The sequence below is a fragment of the Pelecanus crispus genome, chromosome 6, assembly GCF_030463565.1.
Source record: "Pelecanus crispus isolate bPelCri1 chromosome 6, bPelCri1.pri, whole genome shotgun sequence".
NCBI classification, from domain to species: Eukaryota; Metazoa; Chordata; class Aves; order Pelecaniformes; family Pelecanidae; genus Pelecanus; species Pelecanus crispus.
In genome coordinates, this window is record NC_134648.1 from 20,931,496 (window position 1) to 20,952,621 (window position 21,126).

Below are 21,126 nucleotides of genomic sequence, written 5' to 3' on the forward strand. Positions count from 1 at the left end.
TGGTGGAGTTGGTAGTGTTAGGTTAATGGTTGGACTGGATGATCTTAAAGGTCTTTTCCAACCTAAACGATTCTATGATTCTATAAAAATTCCTGATAGACACCAGCTTTCGAGAGTATGAGAATACCTGAGTCAAAAGTTAATACAATTAACATCAGATGCCCAACTTCAATTCCGCTTCACGCTACAGACCTTCGTCAAATCCTCAGTTTGCATGTGCTGCAGAAGTCCACAGACCTACACAGATTCAAATAATCACCTGCAACTCCCAGTTAAAAGACACACCATGCAATGGTGATTGCTTTTCTGAGTGTTTCCAGTAGCTTGTCAACAGTATTTGCCATTTTCTATCACGCGGATTTTTGTGTCAACTGCAAACCAGAGATTATTTTTCTTTCCAGATTTCTGACAAAATCTGACTTTCAACTGGAGGTTGGGGCTGGTCACTATGTCCACTGTAACTGTTTAAAGGAGACAAAAATAGGAAGTATTTAAGATAAATAAAAGAAAGGGGGAACACTAACCCTCCGTTTAAAAGCTTCACTGCTTCAGATCCACCCACCTTGAAGTTATTACAGTGTTTTACTTTTAGCTTTATTCTTCCCGAAGATTCAGAAATATTTTTCCCTACAGGGCTTTAGAGGGAACTGAATATAAACAATATAAACTCCAATGTATCGTCTTCTTCCTTTCTCCCCACTTCAGGGGCTGTGCTTTGTGATATTATCCTAAATATATCTCAGTGTCTTAGTCATTTGTGGCTGGGTGATCAACTATATACTTACAGCAACTGTGCCAGATGCTGCAGCACGTCTTTTTTAATCTGTTTATCTGCCCCTCCCTTACCATAGCGTGTTCTTCAACACCTCCACCATTTTTATAACATGACTGGAAGGACTGCGCTGGTTCTTTTTCCCTATTCAAAATACATAGACTGTGCACAAAAGATGAAGGTTCAAGGGGGAAAGAATGAAGATGGACAGATTTCACACGTGACTTCGGTAAACAGGATTTTATTTTTTTTTAAATTATTTTTTTCTTAAACAGTGAAGTCTCATAATATATCAGCCTTCATCACAAATGGAAAAAAATGATCTGGCCTGGAACGAACAGAATTGCTCTCTGTATTCAGGTAAACAGTACCCACATCACTTGAAGTTAGGTTAGTTTGCCAGTAATACTAAGGAAAAAAGAGGATCCTGGGATAATAATTCAATGCTCGCTTCAGTCCCCTCACCCAAAAGGCTCAGCACAATGTCTTTCCAGGCCATCCCATTCTGAGGGAAACAAGGAAACACAATCCACATCAGCAGAGTAAGCAACATCTCTGTTACCAGCCTGATCCATTATATTAATTGTAACAGCTTCTGCAGATTGTCTTTTCTACTCCTTAAAAAGCCATTCACTGAGGCCTTAAGTTCAAATGCAATTATCCACTCAGACCTGTATTTTAGATTAATAAATTGATCACAGCCATTCACGTACCTGATGCAGGAATGGGAGCTCAGAGCACCTGACGTGATCCCAGTTGACAAGGTGGCCTCTCCACAAACAGCAAACCGCGGACCTGCAAAACAGGAGCCTGTGTGTCAGGAGCCACGTGTCTTTTGCAAAATACAAGGAAAACAACTCTCTCCAACCGTGTCATTTGGGAAGGACAAAAGATAGCCCCTCATTAACAGGACTAAAATCACTGGATTGAAACCTAATAGAGAAAAACCTGGCAAAGTATAAGAGTTTTCATTAGTGTGACTGTAAGGGGATGCTGCATGAAACCCATAGCATGGCTCATGAAGTCATCAGAATGACAACACCTGCTGACAGTAGCAGGAGAAGAGCATGGGGGAGACATCATGTTCTCAAGCTGGTGGGATCAAGGTCTTCATTCTCAATGGGACTTAAGCTGCTTTCTCCCATGGGCACTTCTGAGCATCCCACACAGCATGCTTCCACTTAGGCTCATGTTCAAGCACTTAATTAGAACAGGGTAGCATCATCAGCTTCTTTGCATCATCTGAATCACATTAAACACTGGATCAGATATGAACACTTCACAGACTTGAGACTCAAAAAAGATGCATACATAAATTCTACGCGTGCAGAATACGTAATGTATAAATCCATTATTTTTTGGGGGCGGAAGTTTGTTGAGGAACAGAAAATACAAGAAAGCAATACTGCCAAATTAATCTAAAGAAAAATCAAAAATCAGCCTCGTAAAAATAAAAATATTTTCATAAAACACTGAGCATTAGAATCTCTTTATTACCTAATATTTTGGCTTTTTAGAAAGCTATGCTTTTGATATTTTTCTCTATAACCACGAAGACTAATTTTTTATTTATATTTTTATATGAAAGCTGAGATGTCCACAAAATCTCATGCATACAGAAATTGAAGGGGTTTTAATAAACTAAACATAAATAATTTTTTTAAAAAAAAATCAGTAGAACAGCAAAAGGTGTCATTAGTGGGACCATACTGTACAAAAGAATGAGATGACTGCACATAGCACTGGAGGAGACAAGAAGGCAGGAAAATTAAACCTCCATCCCAGGTCAGGTCATTCTCCACATGGTGCTCTGTATTAAAACTTAGCTTCACAGAATCACAGACCAGTTGAGGTTGGAAGGGACCTCTGGATGTCATCTGGTCCAACCACCCTGTTCAAGCAGGGCCACCTAGAGCCAGTTGCCCAGCATTGTGTCCAGACAGCTTTTAAAGATCTCCAAGGATGGAGACCCCACAATCTCTCTGGGCAACCTGTGCCAGTGCTCAGCCACCCTTACAGCAAAAAAGTATCTCCTGATGTTCAGACAGAGCCTCCTGTGTTTCAGTTTGTGCCCATTGCCTCTTGCCTTGTCACTGGACACCACTAAAAAGAGCCTGGCTCCAATCTTCTTTGCACCCTCCTTCAGGTATTTATACACATTGATAAGATCCCCCCTGAACCTTCTCTTCTCAAAGCTGAATAGTCCCAGCTCTCAGCCTTTCCTCATGAGAAATGCTCCAGTCCCTTAATCACCTTTGTGGCCCTTCACTTCTGTCATGATAAGACCCACATACAGATGCATACACATACAAATGCATACTGCTTCTAAACTACACAAGAAGTCTTCTCAAAGCCCACAGGGCACTTGGCAGGTGCAAATGTTAGATACCATTCTAATACAAACTTCCTGGGAATCAACACTCTGCCAGCTTGTTACCAGCAGGTTTTAGTGAAAAGGTGGCTTGGTGACACTTCCCTTCCTCCAGGAGCCCAGAGAATTTGAAAGAAAAGCTTCTAAGTGGAGAATTTTATAAGCAGAACAACAGGAGTTTTTACGCCAATGCAACGACTGCCGCAGTTATTGTTCAGGGCAGGATTAGTGCACTTGGAGTGATGGAAACCATCAGGAATGGACAATTAAGAGTTCAGACTAATCCTCAAAGACAAGATGCTTAACGACCTAATAGCCTGACTGACACCAGTGAGATCAGAGAGTGATTTAACTTTCAAAAGGCCTACAAGGCCTTTGACACTTTTTTTTCCCCAGTAGGGTTTCTTTGCCTTCAGTTCAAAGTCATCCAAAAGGGTGAACTTCAAACACCTGCTTCAAGTGAAGAGGATGGCACTGGAGGATGTGTTTTATTCAACCAGACAGACTCTACAAGAACAAACACGGATGTTCAGCACTCCCATCTTCTACTTCGTGAGTTTACAAAAAAACCAACAAAAAAATGTATGTTCTAATTACTGAATAAATGAGATAGATTAATTAGATTAGACAGACAGAAGAAATAGGGCCATTCCTTCCCATTTAAGCATGCTCTCAGTTCAGGAGAAGTACTGAGAAGGAAAAAAAAAAAAAGTCTGTTGCGTAAATTAAAGAATTCAAGTACAGCATTAGGAGACCTTTCAAGTAAGAAGTAATTCTATAAGAGAAAGGAGACTATGAACGACTGATTGCACCGATGTGTCTTTACCCACTTTTGAACACTTCTGCTGCTTAAAACAGCATTACTGCATCAGGCACGGAGCTTAAAGTGCCATGCAAGATACAAAATTTGCTTTCCCCCCATAACGTCTTGAATGTGCATCCATAGTACAGGAACAGATTATTCACAACTGGAAAAATACGTCCAAACTCTATTTCCCAGCAGCTCTCAAGAGAGGATTTTATAGAAGTGAGCATGAATAGGAGGACATCTTGGGAGAACTCTACATATTAAAAAGGACCTCACTGGACAAATGTGTCTTTATTTTCATTTCCAGCTTATGAGAATAAACAGAATTTCCATGCTTGTTCCAATTTCAAATGGCAAAAGCAGCAAAACAAACAAAAAAATGAGTAAAATTAAACTTGGAGGAATTGTTTCTACAATGTACCTATCCAAAGTTTCTGCCTTGTTTCCAATCCAAGAAAAGTGCTTGTGTGTCTTATGCATCACTTAATCTAGCTTGACTTATATTCTTAGAGACCCACAACTTTAACTCCCCTGCTGTATATCCTTTTGCATTTTAGCACAGATATCTACATATAAAGATACAACTGACCAGGCACATAGCCCAGAAATAAATTCTGGACTTTTGCCTGAAGCAGAGGACCAGCTTTACCACTCACCTAATGAAACATACCTATAGGCAACATTACTAAAATGGCTTCTTCCCTTTTCACAGTTTTTAATCTTTTTGTTTTATGAACTTATTTTTTCATGTCTGACAGAAAACCAGACTAATAAGGAATGTCAACATCCATTTTGTTGAAAATTTTTAAAACCATACTGGCCCCATCAAAATATTAACCACAAAGTTCTTGTTTAAACTTTTTCATTTAACTTCCAAAGGGTAAAACCCCCAAGATCTCTTTGTTGTCATCATCTACAGTTTTTTAAATCTGTATGCTCTGTTAGCCCATTAGTATGGCTGTTTATTGTTCACTGAGGTTAACTCACATTATTGCAGTTAACAAGCTCAAAGCCTATGCAACTTTAGGCTTACTTGACATCAATCACACTGTGACTTTTCAAACTCCTGCTACAGAAGTTCCCTTCAACAAAAATTAAGCCTCTGAGATTATGTATTCAGCCTAACTAGACCCAGTTAAAGCAAAAGAGACATGAGATGTAATGTCAAAAAAAATGTTTCTGTCCCCTTCCTTTGCTTAGCGTTTGTTTAAATTCTGCCTGTCCTGGGAGGAAGAAAGCGCTGCAAATGTTTTCATAAATTAATTGAAAGGTTTTATTTAATACTACTGCACTCAATACTTCAATACTGTAAAATAACATCCTAGGAACATGCTTAGCTGATTTTTTGTATGAGAGTCTCAATAGCATTCTTAAAAATGCATACCCAGTACTGACACTGAAACACATCCAATCATCTTAGAATCATAAATAATTTCTTTAAAAGCCTGGTACAAAGGCAGAATCCATTGCTCTTCAGCAGCCACTCCAGCTGATGAAGCAAGCTCAGTTTCCAAGGGGAAAAAAAAAGTATCACAAATCAAAACCAGAAATCTGAAGGGCAGTGGCAGTATGGCCAAGGTTAAACAGATCAGATTAAACAAATGGTATTTCCATCGTGCCCTAAAGGCAACTAATAAGGCACTCTGTCTCCCTGCCCTGCTACCCAAGGTTCAGCCTTGGCCAAAATTCAGGATTAAGAGCAGGTCTGAGCCAGCTGACGGGGACAGCTAGACAACTGAAAGGAATGGTGAACACACCAAACCTGGATTATGAAATACATGAACACCAGCAATGTGAGCCACAGTTCTTGCCCTTGCAGCTGGAGAGAAGCTCTAACTAGCAGCATTCTGCAGGTAGTTCCCACCTGGGAGTGTGTTTTTAAGCAACAAGGATTATGTACCACTACCACCAGTCTCACACACACAGACACATCTAAACACTACAGCCAGATAGTCATTACCTCCTCTATCCTGATGTGTGAGACTCCTTACCAACAGAAGGCTGGTCAGAAAACAATTAAAAAAAAAAAAAAATACTGGCAACATTGAAGGCTCTATTTTTCACCAGGATTCAAAATGGGTACATCTTCCTGTCCTTTGTGAAACATTTCCTTTCAGCATTATTAATTGGATTGTTTTCATTTCAAGGGGGTAATGATTGACTAAATGCTTCTACCGTCAATAAAGAATCATTAATTCTGACATTTCTGTGGAAAAAGTGACAACACACCACACACCTCCCTCCCTGTGTTCTTGGAAGAGCCTGCATGGTGCTGTCTGCTGCCTGAAGACAGCATCATCTACAATGCCTACTACCAAAAGACAGCTTAAAGCCTGAGGTATCAAAAGTCAATTGAATCTGGAATTCCTCAAGGTATGGCATCCTGTAGCTGATTTTCACCTTCTCTATATATTCTTTTCTCTATCTGCAGAGATCCTCAGGGATCACATTTCTCTTCTCTGCATCTCCTGGAGCACCAGAGCGGAAAGAGAAAGGGACTGAATTTTCTTTCTTTCCCCAGACAGAAATACATCTACTCCTGATGGGCTGCATGCTACCAGAATACTGCAGTCTACTGTTTGATAAGAAAATTATGAGCTTCACAGGCTCCCAAATCCAACACAGCCATCTAAATCTGTTTTCCCTTGCACTGCATTTTAGTTTGGCATAGAAATGATTTGTGTCAATGCTGTATACAGATTGTTCACAAGTAAATAAGATTAGAGCTGAGGCTGAAAAACACATTACACAAATAATAAATTTCAGCAGCTCAAACAGAGATGCAGTACCATGGAGAATACGACAGTATTGATTGACAAGAAGTGACCCGGCTCCACGCTCAAGCAACTCATGTGGCCAGAGAGTAAAGCCATATTTGATCTTTTCATATTTCCTCATCAGATATAAATTAGTAACAGGTATGCCTAAACTGTCCAGAAGCCAGCACAATCCTGAGGAAAACAAAACCTTACATTGGGCAAAAAAGGTCACAGGACCAGATACAGAAATGAGACTGCAAGGAAGTGAGGATATTACTCCTGTCTGCAGAGACCCAGCAGACTTCGAAAAAAATGACAGGAACCTTTTGCAATACATTTAAGCTTCAACATGTGAAAACAGATTATAAAATGTCAAGACAATTCAATCTTTTGCTTTTGCTTACAAAGAGCAAGCCATTTATCTAAAGAACACTTGACGTTTTTTGTTCTTAGCTGATACTTAGAAGACATTTAAAATAACAAGACAAGGCAGGTAAATCCTGCACTCCAGCACATGACTTCAGACCTCTGAGAGCAGGGACAGATACACAGGTGAGAACAAGGAGGAAATTAGTGTAGGACCACACTTGCCCTCCTCTCCAGCTTCCACTGACAACTGAACTGTTGTGATTCATCCCCAACAGCAGCAGTGGCAAGGACAAAATTACCAGGAATTCACTGAGCATCAGTCCCACAATACCCAGCACCACTGCTGGCAACAGAAGTTTTCAGGGAATTTCTCAGATACAAGGCAGTGTGAAATGAAGGAGTTGTGATGCTTTCTGCTTGTGCCTGAGGGGCATCCCAGCAAGATTGGTGATAAAGATTTCATCCTGCCCCAGCCACTCCGCCTATGCCTGCTTCAGCGGGCCTTCTTTGCTCTGGGACTAGATACAAGCATTTAAGACACAGAAAATTTCAACCTATGGTTGAATGCACATTTTTCACTGGCATTACAGTACCACACCAGAGGTGAACACGTTCTTTCCTATGATGATACACAACATTCACAAACGTTGAGGTAAATTAAAATAAGGAGGGCTTTGTCATTCGCCTGGCTTTCATAAAGTTTTTCCAGCTCCACGCTGGAATTCCAGGTCTAAAAAAATGGAATAGGAAAAAAAACAATCCCTGCCAAGAAGAACCAAAGCCCTGGTAAGTGAGATATTCATCTCAGAAATAGCAAGATATTCATTTTGGGAGTAGAAGACAAGTTCAAGCTGAGATCTGAGGAGGACAAGCAGAGTATTGAACGTGGTTATTCCAGTCCCAGAGAGTGCCCTGGCCAGTCTGCCACTGGCAACATTAGGTGAAAAGGCTGCAGCTCTCTTTTTCTGTGTCTGAAAAACTTAGAAGGTTTTTTTTTTATTTAACCTGGGTGCAGAAGAGGCTCTGCAACCTCTCTCCTGAGGTTCTGACTGCCCATCTTCAAGCCCAGCCCTAGAACGACATGACCATAAGCTGACACTAAATGGCTGTGAAACAGCTAAGTGTGAGAAAGTTCTGTGAGATACCTCCAGCAGGGCCCTCACCCCTTTGCTATGGAGCTGCATTTAAGCTCAAGCCCTTGGGCCTTGCCTGAGATCACACAAGCCTGTGCCTGGCCCTCTACCTTGCTCATCCTGACTGCAACACCCTAGCCTGATCTTGGACCTGTCTCATCTCTACACATTGGATGACTGCACTCTTGGCCAGCCCTGGTTACCATCACTGGACTTGCCTGCTCCTCTTGTTCAGGTGCAGCAGAACTTGCCGAACTGGTGGTGAGGGCACTGCCCTGCCTGCCTTTCTGTTGCCCTTGGCTCCCAGCTCCCCTCCCCTTGCGAAGCAGCCCGCGCCCAAGCTTGGAGCCAAGCACCATGGAACCTGCCTCTGAACCCCCTGAAATCAGAGCTGGCCTTGATCCCAGGCAGTTAAAACTCTTAGAGGGAGTAGGGGAGAGGCTGCAGACTGCTGGGGTGCTTTGGGCAATGACACAACCTTGTAAGTGCATTCAAGTTTTCTAAAACTTAAAAGCTACTTGAGACAAAATAAACCATGCTCCCTCCCAGCTCTAACTATAATCTGCCATACAACTTTGCAGAAGTATAAGCAGCTTTCAGCACAAGTCTAATACGCAGCCATGCATATTGCAAGGTGAAACCTTTTCATTCAAGTTGTTCTGCAGCAATTATTTCCCAATGCTTTCTTCTTTGCCACTAAGTAAATCACTGAAAATTCTGCCCCAAACACACAATGGTTAAATTACCAACTTACCTTTCTCTATTATCTCAGTTGCATGAATTATGTTCAGCTTAATGGAAGCAATTATTTAATTAGTACAAACTGCTGTTCACCTACATACTCCTACAGAAACATTTTGGGTTATACACAGGCCAATTACCTGCTGAATTGCACAGCACCTCATCACAAAGCTATTAAAAGTTCAGCAGAAAACTCCCTAGATAGTACAAGGCTTTCGTTTTCAGCAAGCTGTGACACCAGTAGAGTGAAACTGAGAGGGTTGACGCATACACCTTTGAAACAGCTGCCCTTATTTTAAATGAGTTTAACTGTTTTAGAAATCAATAAAGTATTTCCCACCTTTCCCACCAGCATAAATACTATGACTACTATTAATATGGGCATAGTACTGGACAGGATGAGATTCCCACTTTAGTGAGAGCTGACTACCCTCACACATGCACATGCACTCAGAGACAGCACCTTCTCTAACAAGTACACAACTAGATGGCATGCACAAAAGACAGGAGGAAGAAGGATAGCCTAAGTGTCTCTCTCAACCTAAGCCTTGAACTTAAGACACTTCAGATACTCACCTAAAACTCCATAGTATCAGCGTGGACCTACTGCAGTGCGACTCTGGTCCTCAGCTCCTACCTTTCTGTCTTTCTCACAAAATCATCTGACCAACGGCAAGCGACCCTTCCTGGAGAAGCAGCTCAGCTGCTCCCATGACAATGCATTCTCTTACCTGTACACACACACCCCCACTAAGCTTCTCCTGAACGTCCAAAGACAATCAGATGGCATGGGTCAATGTTGTGGTTTAACCCGGCAGACAGCTAAACACCACACAGCCATTCTCACTCACCCATTCTCTCACTCTCCTTCTCCCCAGTGGGATGGGGGAGAGAATTGGGAAAAAAAAGTAAAATTTGTGGGTTGAGATAAAGACAGTTTAATAGGACAGAAAAGGAAGGGAAAATAATAGTAATAATAAGGTAATAATAACATACAAAATAAGTGATGCACAATGTAACTGCTCACCACCTGCTGACCGATACCTAGCCAGTTCCCAAGCACAGATCCCAGCCTCCTGGCCAACCCCCCCCAGTTTATATACTGAGCATGACATCATGTAGTACAGAATACCCCTCTGGTCAGTTTGGATCAACTATCTTGGCTGTGCCCCCTCCCAGCTTCTTGCGCACCTGGCAGAGCATGGGAAGCTGAAAAAGTCCTTGACTAGTGTAAGCAGTACGTAGCAACAACTAAAACATCAGCATGTTATCAACCTTATTCTCAAACTAAATCCAAAACACAGCACTATGCCAGCTACTAGGAAGAAAATTAACTCTGTCCCAGCCAAAACCAGGACAGTATCCACCCCTTATTCTATACCATCTACATCATGCACAGGTCCCATGGTTTCCAATACATCCCAATTAATCACCACCACTTTTCCTGTCTTTTGATATATACACACAGATATCATTCCCTTAGTCTGTGGGCCATTCCTCTAAAATGTCCACTGAGTTCATTTAGTCCATGACTTTGGGCTCCATCTGTCATAACAGTCTTTCAGGGCAGGGGAAATGGTGCGTGATATTGGATTGTTGCATGTTGAAGCCAGTTCTGTTTCCATCACTGCTGCACTTTGCTCAGTTTTATTAAAGTTCATTCTTCATTAATCTGGGTGATTCTTACTGTAATACCACTGATATGTCATATAGCAACCATAAAAGTGATGCCATACAGTATTGTATAGCAATTAACATCATACAATTAAGTTCATTGGCTATTTTCACCCCAAATCAAATCCCCTTGAGGTACACATCAGACTTCCCCATCCTTCTGCATTACCCACCAAGTGCGCCCAGGTCCTTGAGCAAAAGCAATCCCACAAATGGGTTTGCCTTTGTCTGAGGCAGGATTAACCCAGTCTTCCCCAGCATATTTCTTAGGTGCAGTACAGGGACTTTATCCTGTTCTACAGTATATAAAAGTTTTGACTGGGCAGGGACAGCTCAATTGGCAGATCCCCTGGTGTTGACTAACCAGGTGGCTTTTGCTAAATGTGTATCCCAATGTTTGAATGTCCCACCACCCATTGCTCTCAGGGTAGTCTTTAACAATCCATTGTATTGTTCCATTTTCCCCGAGGCTGGTACATGATAGGGGATGCGATATACCCACTCAATGCCATGCTCTTTGGCCCAGGTGTCTATGAGGTTGTTTTGGAAATGAGTCCCGTTGTCTGACTCAATTCTTTCTGGGGTGCCATGTCGCCACAGGACTTGCTTTTCAAGGCCCAGGATGGTGTTCCGGGCGGTGGCATGGGGCACGGGATATGTTTCCAGCCATCCAGTGGTTGCTTCCACCATTGTAAGCACACGGTGCTTGCCTTGGCGGGTTTGTGGGAGTGTGATATAATCAATCTACCAGGCCTCTCTGTGTTTATATTTCAGCCATTGTCCTCCATACCAGAGAGGCTTTAACCGCTTGGCCTGTTTCATTGCAGTGTATGTTTCACATTCATGGATAACCTGTGCAATACTGTCCATGGTTAAGACCACCTCTCAATCACAAGAATCTCTTCCTTAATGGCCTGAGGCATCATGGGCCCACCGAGCTATAAATAATTCACCCTTATGTTGCCAGTCCAGATCCACCTGAGCCACTTCAATCTTAGCCACATGATCCACCTGCTGGTTGTTTTGATGTTCTTCAGTGGCCCGACTCCTGGTTACGTGAGCATCTATGTGATGTACTTTTAAAACCAGGTTCTCTACCCAGGCAGCAATATCTTGCCACGATGCAGGAGCCCAGATGGGTTTGCCTCTGCACTGCCAGTTGCTCTGCTTCCATTGCTGTAACCATCCCCACAAGGCATTTGCCACCATCCATGAGTCAGTATAGAGATAAAGGAGTGGCCATGTTTCTCATTCAGCAATATGTAAAGCCAGGTAGATGGTTTTCACCTCTGCAAACTGGCTCAATGCACCTTCTCCTTCAGCAGTTTCTGTGCCTTGTCACATAGGACTCCATACAGCAGCCTTCCACCTCCGTTGTTGTGTCACCTCCTCTGGCGATATTCAAAAATCTTTGCCTTCTGGCCAGTCCATGATCACTTCCAAGACTCCTGAGCGACCAGGGATTCCTGTCCAAGCCCGTTGTGTGATCAATGCAACCCACTTACTCCACGCAGCATCAGTTGCATGATGTGTAGAGGGGACCCTCCCTTTGAACATCCAGCCCATGGCAGTCGGGGTGCCAGCAGGAGCTGTGCTTCAGTACCAGCCACTTCCGAAGCAGCTCAAACCCCTTCATATGCTGCCAATATCTCTTTCTCAGTTGGAGTATAGCGGGCCCCGGATCCTCTGTAAACCTGACTCCAAAACCCTATGGGTCAACCTTGAGTTTCCCCTGGTGCTTTCTGCCAGAGGCTCCAGGTAGGGCCATTCTCCCTGGCTGCAGTGTAGAGCACATTTTTTACATCTTACCCTGCCCGGACTGGCCCAAGAGCTACTGTTAAATTTGTTCAAAGGCTTGTGGTTGCTCAGGGCCCCATTTGAAATCGTTCTTCTTCCGGGTCACTTGATAAAGAGGGCTTACAAGCAAACTGTAATTTGGAATATGCACTCTCCAAAAACCCACAACACCTAAGAAAGCTTGTGTTTCCTTTTTGCTAGTTGGTGGGGACATAGCTGTTATTTTGTTGATCACATCCATTGGGATCTGATGACGTCCATCTTGCCATTTCATTCCTAAAAACTGGATCTCCTGTGCAGGTCCCTTGACCTTACTCTTTTATGGCAAAACCAGCTTTCAGAAGGATTTGGACTATTTTCTCCCCTTTCTCAAAAACCTCTTCTGCTGTGTTGCCCCATACAATGATGTCATCAGTGTACTACAGGTGTTCCGGAGCTTCACCCTGTTCCAGTGCAGTCTGGATCAGTCCATGGCAAATGGTGGGGCTGTGTTTCCACACCTGGGGCAGTCAATTCCAGGTGTACTGGATGCCCCTCCAAGTGAAAGCAACTGTAGCCTGCACTCTGCTGCCAAAGGGATTGAGAAAAATGCATTAGCGATATCAATTGTGGCATACCACTTGGCTGCCTTTGACTCCAGTTCGTATTGAAGTTCTAGCATGTCTGGCACGGCAGCACTCAGCGATGGGGGTGACTTCATTCAGACCACGATAGTCTACTGTTAGTCTCCGCTCTCCCTTTGACTTTCGCACTGGCCATATGGGACTGTTAAAGGGTGAGCGAATCTTGCTGATCACTCCTTGGCTCTCCAGTTGACGAATCAGGTAATGGATGGGAATCAGGGAGTCTCAGCTGGTGCGATATTGCCCCCGGTGCCTGTCGTGGGGGTTGGAGTGGCTGCAGTGCCTGTCACGGGGGTTGATCTCTGGATGATATTCTTCAATAGTTGTTTAACCCTAAACAAGACCTGAACCGCATTCAGGAGATATAGCAGTAGAAGGATGCTGGTTTGAATATCCCAAGGATATTCAAAATTCTCAAGAGCTGTTGTAACTAGCCTGAAGGAGAAAGGGATGGTGAAGGAGCAGGGGGAAAGTGTCCCCCTCTATCTCCCCAATAGACTGGTTCTCCGAGGAGAAGAGGTAAAAAGTGTAATTATTAATAGTTTCCGAGAAATGGCTCCTGAAGCTCCCAAAGTCCGGGAATGACGGCAGTGCTGAGTACAATCTCATGACCAATAATTTTATCATACCATAAACCAGTGTTACACAGTAGAGCAAAGCGACAACTTTAATCCAGCTCCCAGAGGTGATAAACAGCACCACAGGGAATGCATACAGCAAATATGGTGTTACGTAGCACAACTCTGAGAACAAGCACAACTCTGAGAGCAAATGAATCAACACTGAGACCAGTGACTATTAAACTAATATAATAAATGCTTAGTACAAATTTGTTTTAACATACTCTGGTGTCGTGGTTTAGCCCCAGCCAGCAACTAAGCACCACGCAGCCGCTCACTCACTCCCCCTACCCCAATGGGATGGGGGAGAGAATCGGAGGAGTAAGAGTGAGAAACACTCCTGGGTTGAGATAAGAACAGTTTAATAATTGAAATAAAGTAAAATAGTAATGATGATAACAAAATAATAAATAATAATAATAATAATAATAATAATAATAATAATAATAATAATAATAATAATAATAATACAAAGCAAGTGATGCACAATGCAATTGCTCACCACCTGCTGACTGATACCCAGACAGTTCCCAAGCACAGATCCCAGCCTCCTGGCCAAACCCCCCCAGTTTATATACTGAGCATGACGTCATATGGTATGGAATAGCCCTTTGGCCAGTTTGGATCAACTATCTTGGCTGTGCCCCCTCCCAGTTTCTTGTGCACTTGGCAGAGCATGAGAAGCTGAAAAAGTCCTTGACTAGTGTAAGCAGTACTCAGCAACAACTAAAACATCAGTGTGTTATCAACCTTATTCTCAAACTAAATCCAAAACACAGCACTATGCCAGCTACTAGGAAGAAAATTAACTCTGTCCCAGCCAAAGCCAGGAGAGTCAATCACCAGACACCACCAAGAAGGAGTTGGACCATTTCCCTAATAAACAGGGAGAGCTTAGCTTGAGGTGCCACTGTAACTAGACCAAGAGTTAAGATGGTGCACTGCCAGCCTGGGAGGAAGCCTGAGTCCCAGACGTGGAGGAGTTAGAGACCTGGGAGCCAGGGACACCTAAACTGTTGCACTGTTTCCCATGAAGAGCAGCTACAGAAACCTCTAATTTCAGGGGACAGGGAGGAGTACAGAGGTATGTCAAGGCTCGTACAGCACCAAAGGCTACAGCAAGGCTGACAGAGCTCACTGCCTCAGGGCAGCCAGGAACAGAGAGTGCCTGGGGAATGGGAGGTCTCCAGTGGGCATGGAAGAGCCAGAAGCATTGGTAATCCATACGTAACCGATCCAGCAGGTCACTGAAAGGAGAATGTTAGCTAATGTTGGCCTGGGAATCACTTACTGAGCAATCCTGAGGGTAATGAGGTCTTACCTATACAGACAGTGAGGACAGTTCACTGCAATTAATGAATTTTGTTAGGGAATTACTTTCATTAATGCCTTTAAGAAGAGATTTCTCCTACCCTGTGTAGATAACCATGCCTGGGAGGTTTGTGTACAGACACTGTTTAAAAACACCCTCTTGAAAAAAGCTACCTTGTATGAGGAACAGAGAGGACAATGAAAAGCTGAAACCTTATCTGGCTGGAATTCAGATTGCCAGGAAGCAGAATGGCCATTCTTAGGGATCATGTAGAATTGGTTGAAAATATATACTTAAAATGAGCTATTGGCCTTGTGGAGATCCCCATGGAAAGGCCAAGATGCTTATCAAACTTTTCCGCTGACCTCCAGCGAATTTGTAACCAGATCACAAGATACAACCTTTACCTATTTACAAGCAGAACAAATCCACACATGATGCTGGTGCTCCCACCACCCTCCTACAAGGTTGGATCACAGCATACAACATACAGAGCTGCAACAGGCCTCCTGGGTGACTTGAGAAATCAATCACAAATGAACCCAGGCCTCAGTTTTAAGAGGGCTGCATGTCAGCTGAGGACAAAGTGGGAAGGGACTGCCAAAGTTTAAAAAACGATTCATACTACTTGCTTTGCAAAGCAATTCCTCACACCTCACGGGCAACTTCTCATTAGCACTTAGTGTTTGCTCTCTGGGAGCACATGGTCATTTTGCATTGCACATGTGCTGACCGCAAAGCTAAAAATGCCTCAGCCCCTAAGGGTCCGTGGCCTGATGAGATGACAACACTGGTGGATTCCCCAGACTGAGGAAGCATTAGATAACAGGGGAAAGGATGAGGATCCTGATGAGGAACATCAGAAGTACCAGTCACTGGCCCTCCAGATTTAAGCCAACTAATCCACAGGAGGAACACCAAAAGGCTGCCATCTCCTTCCTTTTCTCCTCTTCCCCTTAATTAAAATGATTTCTAGTAATTAGCTGGCCTCCAAGTGTTTGTTTTAAACAGCAACTTCTTTACATTCCTACTAAAAACACAGAAATATACAAAGCATAAGCATCATTCTGCACAGAGGGTGCTGAAAAATTATAATCCTTTTCTTCATCACTGTGAACCCAAAATACTGTCACACCAAGTGTGGTTGTAAAGATGCAGACACAATAAGTTGAATAACATACTCTACTGGAGCGTAACACTTAACAAAGTACAGATATATCCAACCTCCAGTTAATTGACTAACAAATCATTTAAGATCTGGGAAATGAAGGCCAGAATGAGGAAATTTCTTCTCTCATTTCCTATTACCCTCAGCAGCGCATCTCTAACAGGTCTAACAGGGTTACATTTTACAGGATAGTAAAAAAAGAAAGGCAGCCACTTTGAAATTTATGAGGAGCCAAGGGAACCTACTGAGTGCCACCTTTGTCATTTCATTCCTCATGCCACTGGCATAAATTGGGTTCACATTCTGCTCCCTCACTTAACAGCCCTACGTATCTTGCATTCATATATCTCTCCCTGTCTCCTAGTTTTTAATACCATGTACCAACATTCATTTCTTCTCAGCTGCCTTTCTCCTTCTAGGGTTCTCTCTACAGCCCTAAGGGAACTCAGGAAAATATATATTCTACCATTTCTGTTTATGTTCCCAGGTCCTTAGGCTAAGGCACTGCACTCATCCTTCCTCAGGCTGAAGAAGACCAAGTGGGACACTCTCCACTACAGGCTAAAAAGGCTGCTATTTAAACTTGGATGCTTACAGTAATAGAAGTGACTTGCTGGTACCACCAAAGGCTCCGGAGCACAAAATGAAAGGTTAGTCAAAGCCAAGTTTTTTTCCTATACAGGAGTGCTGTACACAGGAATCAGGCCAGAAGGGTTGGTTTTTAAGAGATAATGACAGTATAAAGATGCAAAAGTGTTTTTTCCTGGCAGGTATTTGTTTCTCATTTCCTGGGTTTTCTGTATATGTTCTACAGCATTTAAATCTAGCTGTTGGAGCCTCAAAAGCACAAAGGTACCTAATACAATATTCCAACTAAATTCCTGTAAGGAGTGCCTCAAAGCCATTTGACTGAATGAAGAAGCAGAAACATTTACCATCAGGTGGCCTTCTCAGCTACAGAAATTTGCACCACAAGCATCAGCACTCTAGTGCTATTTGCAAAACGTAAGTCTGCCAGGGCTGAAAATAATACTCAGGAGCAATAAAAACTACTGACTGTGGCTCGTAGTGAAGGCACTCTTCTTGGAGAACAACTTCAAGCCATGGCTGAGATGCCAATTCCTGTATGGAATCAGTCAACACTCAGTCTCTGTTAAGAGCCAAGAGGCTCTGAGGAGACCCATCTTTTACAGAGATTTCAACCTTGCTGTCCTTCAAAGCAGGGAAAAAACTGTAGCAAAACTGAATTGAAAAGTAAGGTGCCAAACAAAAAGAAAACTGAATCTCAAGAGAGGTGACCGCGCGACATCCTAACATAACCAGGACTTGGGACTCTTTGCTAAGTGTCATATATATAAGAAAATACAAAGATATGGGCAGACGAAACAGCATATAAATTTAAGTAGAACAGTATGCAAAACTTATTTGGAGACACTTTCTAACCCAGAGCCTAACCTAGACTGGGGTTATGTGGCTTGTTTCTATTAAGAAGAGAAAGTAAGGACAGATATGACATTTTCTGGATAATACTTATTCACAAAATAATACTTTGAAAATCTTGTTTCCTCAATAAAGAAGAAACCGAACAGCAAGAGGCAGTTGTTCGGATCCTGTCTTGGTCTCAATGTTCTTGTCAACTGTCCTGCATACACAAGTTTATTGTCAGCTTTTTCTGGACCCTTGCTGCATGTAATTCCCTGATTGCCCATAGGCCTTCTTGCCAGCACCAGCTTCAGAGATGCTTCTCATATTTTTCCTCCCTCTGACACTCTTCCAAACACTCATTCCAGCAACAGAGCTCAGACTCCAACTGGCCTTGCATAAGGAGCAAGGTGTTGCATAAGGCCAGTTCTGCAGACTGCTCAGCACACCACCATGATGCCACCATACAAAATGCACTTAAACTACTGCACTGAGTCTAGTTTTAATAGAAAGGGGGAAAACTGCCAAGTTCCTAAGTAGGTCTCTAATAATACCAAGATGTAAAATTAAACCTCAGGAAAGAAGCAGATTATGATCCTGGCCTTTAATGTTACAAACAATGCAAAAATACTGTGTATCTTCAAAGTATGAAGTCACTTGAGTATTTAACAGCACTTGAAGAGCAGTAAGGCCTATTTTGTTAGAAGAGATTAACATCTTTAACTGAGCTTTTTAAAAGTAACCGGGATTTTACAAGGGGAGATCCCTAGCATTACTTGAAACTAAGACCTTTTAAATAAGTTCATGTTATACATCATTAAGCTGAAGCATTCAAACCCAAGGTAGAGAACAAAGCACAGAGATATAAAGTGATCTGCCCATGGTCACATGAAAATTTTTCTGAGAGGCAAGAAGATAAACTAATTTTTGATGAAACTTTATGCCCTGACCAGAAAGACAATCTTTCCTCCAACACTGTATCTTGGGGTGATTAAGATCATATGTAGGTACAAATATGTATTAATGTAAAAGCTACGTTCCTCCCTGAAAAAATGCAAGCAGGTATCTCCTGACTTACCCAAGCAAACTATATACTATAGCAAAAATTGGGTGTGCATAAATCAGAACTGAGTCGGTTTAGTGCTAAGGCTTTGCTCTGTCCCTAGAACAGCATGCTATCGTGGGTGGAAGAAATGTCCCCATTATATTTATAATGAAGCTAATCAATTTTGAGATTGTAAAATAACCCTGTCCAGAATTTTGATGAATCACATGATATGTCTTCCAAGGACTCTATTGTTAAAGATGCCTTTTTTATTGGAATTTCAATAATTAATCATGTTTTGAGGTAGTTTTATTTCTGTGTGGCTTATCCTTTGATGATCTCATTTACATTTATAATGATCTATTCCCTCATGGATTAATTGCTCATGTTATTTTCTCTATCAATCAGATGTCAACATTTGCATTACAGATGACTGTTTGCGTTATTTTCATACTACTAAATCTGGCAGCATGATACTAATGAGAAATATGTTCCTCAGTTCTAGGGGTGAATTTTTCTTGGTCGTTTTAAATGAAGGCACTGTTAGGATTTTACCACTCTTGAAATAGGCTGGTGGTTCTGTGGTATTATCCACATATATTTATTATGTCTAAGAATTTACTTTTTTCTGCAAACTGTAAATGCACAAATACTTAGTTCACCCATTGCTGTCAAAGAAGCCCTGAGCAAAGGGCAGAGAGTTACGAATCTGAGGGCATCACAGACTTCTTTCCTAGATCCCCATGTACCTTTAGAAGAGTTTCACAACTTCCAGCTACTCACTGCAACTCCTTCCTGGATGCTATCACCCACAGTGCTGCCTGAAAAGCTGTTTTTGTCAAAATTGCTTACTTACATTTAGGAAAAATAAATTATCACTGCTAGTATAAAATAGTACAAATCGTTGACCTGAGCTAGGCAACCTGATTGTGCCTGCAGCAGATAAGGGAGTACTCACACACACTGCTCTGTCCACAGACCAGGAAGGCAGTAATCTTTGGCAGGTGGCTGTGGACAGTCACCTCCTTCCTGGCACAGCCAGGTCCAAAGAAACACACCTGGGTCCTGGAGGAATCGCAGTCCGCACCCCTGCTCCCAGATGGGTGGCATTACATCTAGCCCTGATGCTCACAATCCTTTCCCAGGATGTGACTCAGACAAGCAGGCCAACAGGGAGAGGAGGAAGAGCCTGGTTATCCCACTCCCCACGCTTTGCTGCTGCATCCTCACCTACAGGTAGGGAATAGGAAGCAATAGCAGCTCCAATGATGCTCTCCCTGGGCTGCTACTCTGACATGGAGGTTTGGGCCTGGTACTAGTACATTGCACAGGAGCAATGGAGCTCTTCACAAGTCCCTAACACTCTCCCATAGAAGCACAGTCAAGGTCATACTACATCAGATTATTAAGAGACACACTTCTTATGCCTAGACGCATCAGAGGCTGCTCTGGTCAGCAGCTTCAACAACAGACTTGGCATCCTCTGACTAAAGACTCGCTAAGCCCCGCTGGTTTCCACTTTTACAATGGCAGACAACAAATTGGACATATAAAATACTTAACACTATTGTCAGAAGCATAAACAAATGATGCGTCACAAGCAAATGCAGTGGAAGCCATACTTTTATAGCATGAGGAAAAATTCCCAGAGGATCTGTCACATAGATCTGACACTCCCCAGCTGTGGGGTCTCTCTTCTTCTCAGTGTCCTTTAACCAGCACTACAACTGCTGCCTTGAAATCTGTCACAGAGGAAGCAGTTCTGTGCTTGCCACAGAGGTTTCCAAGCCATTTCTTTCATTCTGGGATGGTTAGCATTTCCTCCATGGAACTCCTCCAGTCAGACAGGGAGGGATAAATACTCCCTCTGCCCACTCCCACACAGGAATCTTTTCCCTACCCCATCAAAGAAAAAAATCCATTCTATCTTATGGCAGTCCACACTGCCTTCTCTGCACAAGTATGACTGTCAGTTGTGGAGTCCAAGAACAAGTGGCTCTTGAGGAGGTACCTGGAACCTGCACAGCAACACTGGCAGGCTGTCTTACAAAGAAAGACAAATTGAAGGAGGTCTATTACATCTTGAAGTGATTAAGCCCTTTCTAACTTACTCAGCTCTTGCCCTACGGCCAAACTACAATCTATTCAATTCCCAAAGAGCATTATTTTCACCTGCAGACATAAGGAGGGCTGCTCATGGTGTAAAGTACTTTTTAGGTAGGTAAACATCTCAAGGTGGTCCTCAGTGAGAATACTTTCAAATCAACCAGCTCAGCATAGGGCATCTGCTGCAAGTCATGAAGTATTAAAGTACTGGCTGATAGACGCTCAACTCAGCAATAACTGGGAAAGTTACTTCAATAACCCATTTATGGAATGCCCTCATTTTCTAGTCCATGAATATGGTCCCTCCCTTGACTTCAATGGTCTGGTTAGTAAAGCTCAGCAACTGTATTCATTTTGGACACAAATAATATTTTCACATCCGCTTGTACACGTTGTGCAGAAGGCT

At 42.7% G+C, this 21,126-nt stretch overlaps 1 long non-coding RNA gene across 1 annotated transcript in view; it reads right to left on the reverse strand.

Moving 5' to 3' along the window:
• Positions 1-1,128: 1,128 nt before the first annotated feature.
• LOC142593775 (uncharacterized) overlaps positions 1,129-21,126 on the reverse strand; it is a 170,175-nt gene continuing 150,177 nt past the window's right edge. The window contains exons 3-4 of the long non-coding RNA XR_012831133.1: positions 1,486-1,567; positions 1,129-1,277 (exon numbers count right to left, since the gene is read on the reverse strand). This is a non-coding gene — a long non-coding RNA (uncharacterized LOC142593775). The remainder of the gene's footprint in view (positions 1,278-1,485; positions 1,568-21,126) is intronic.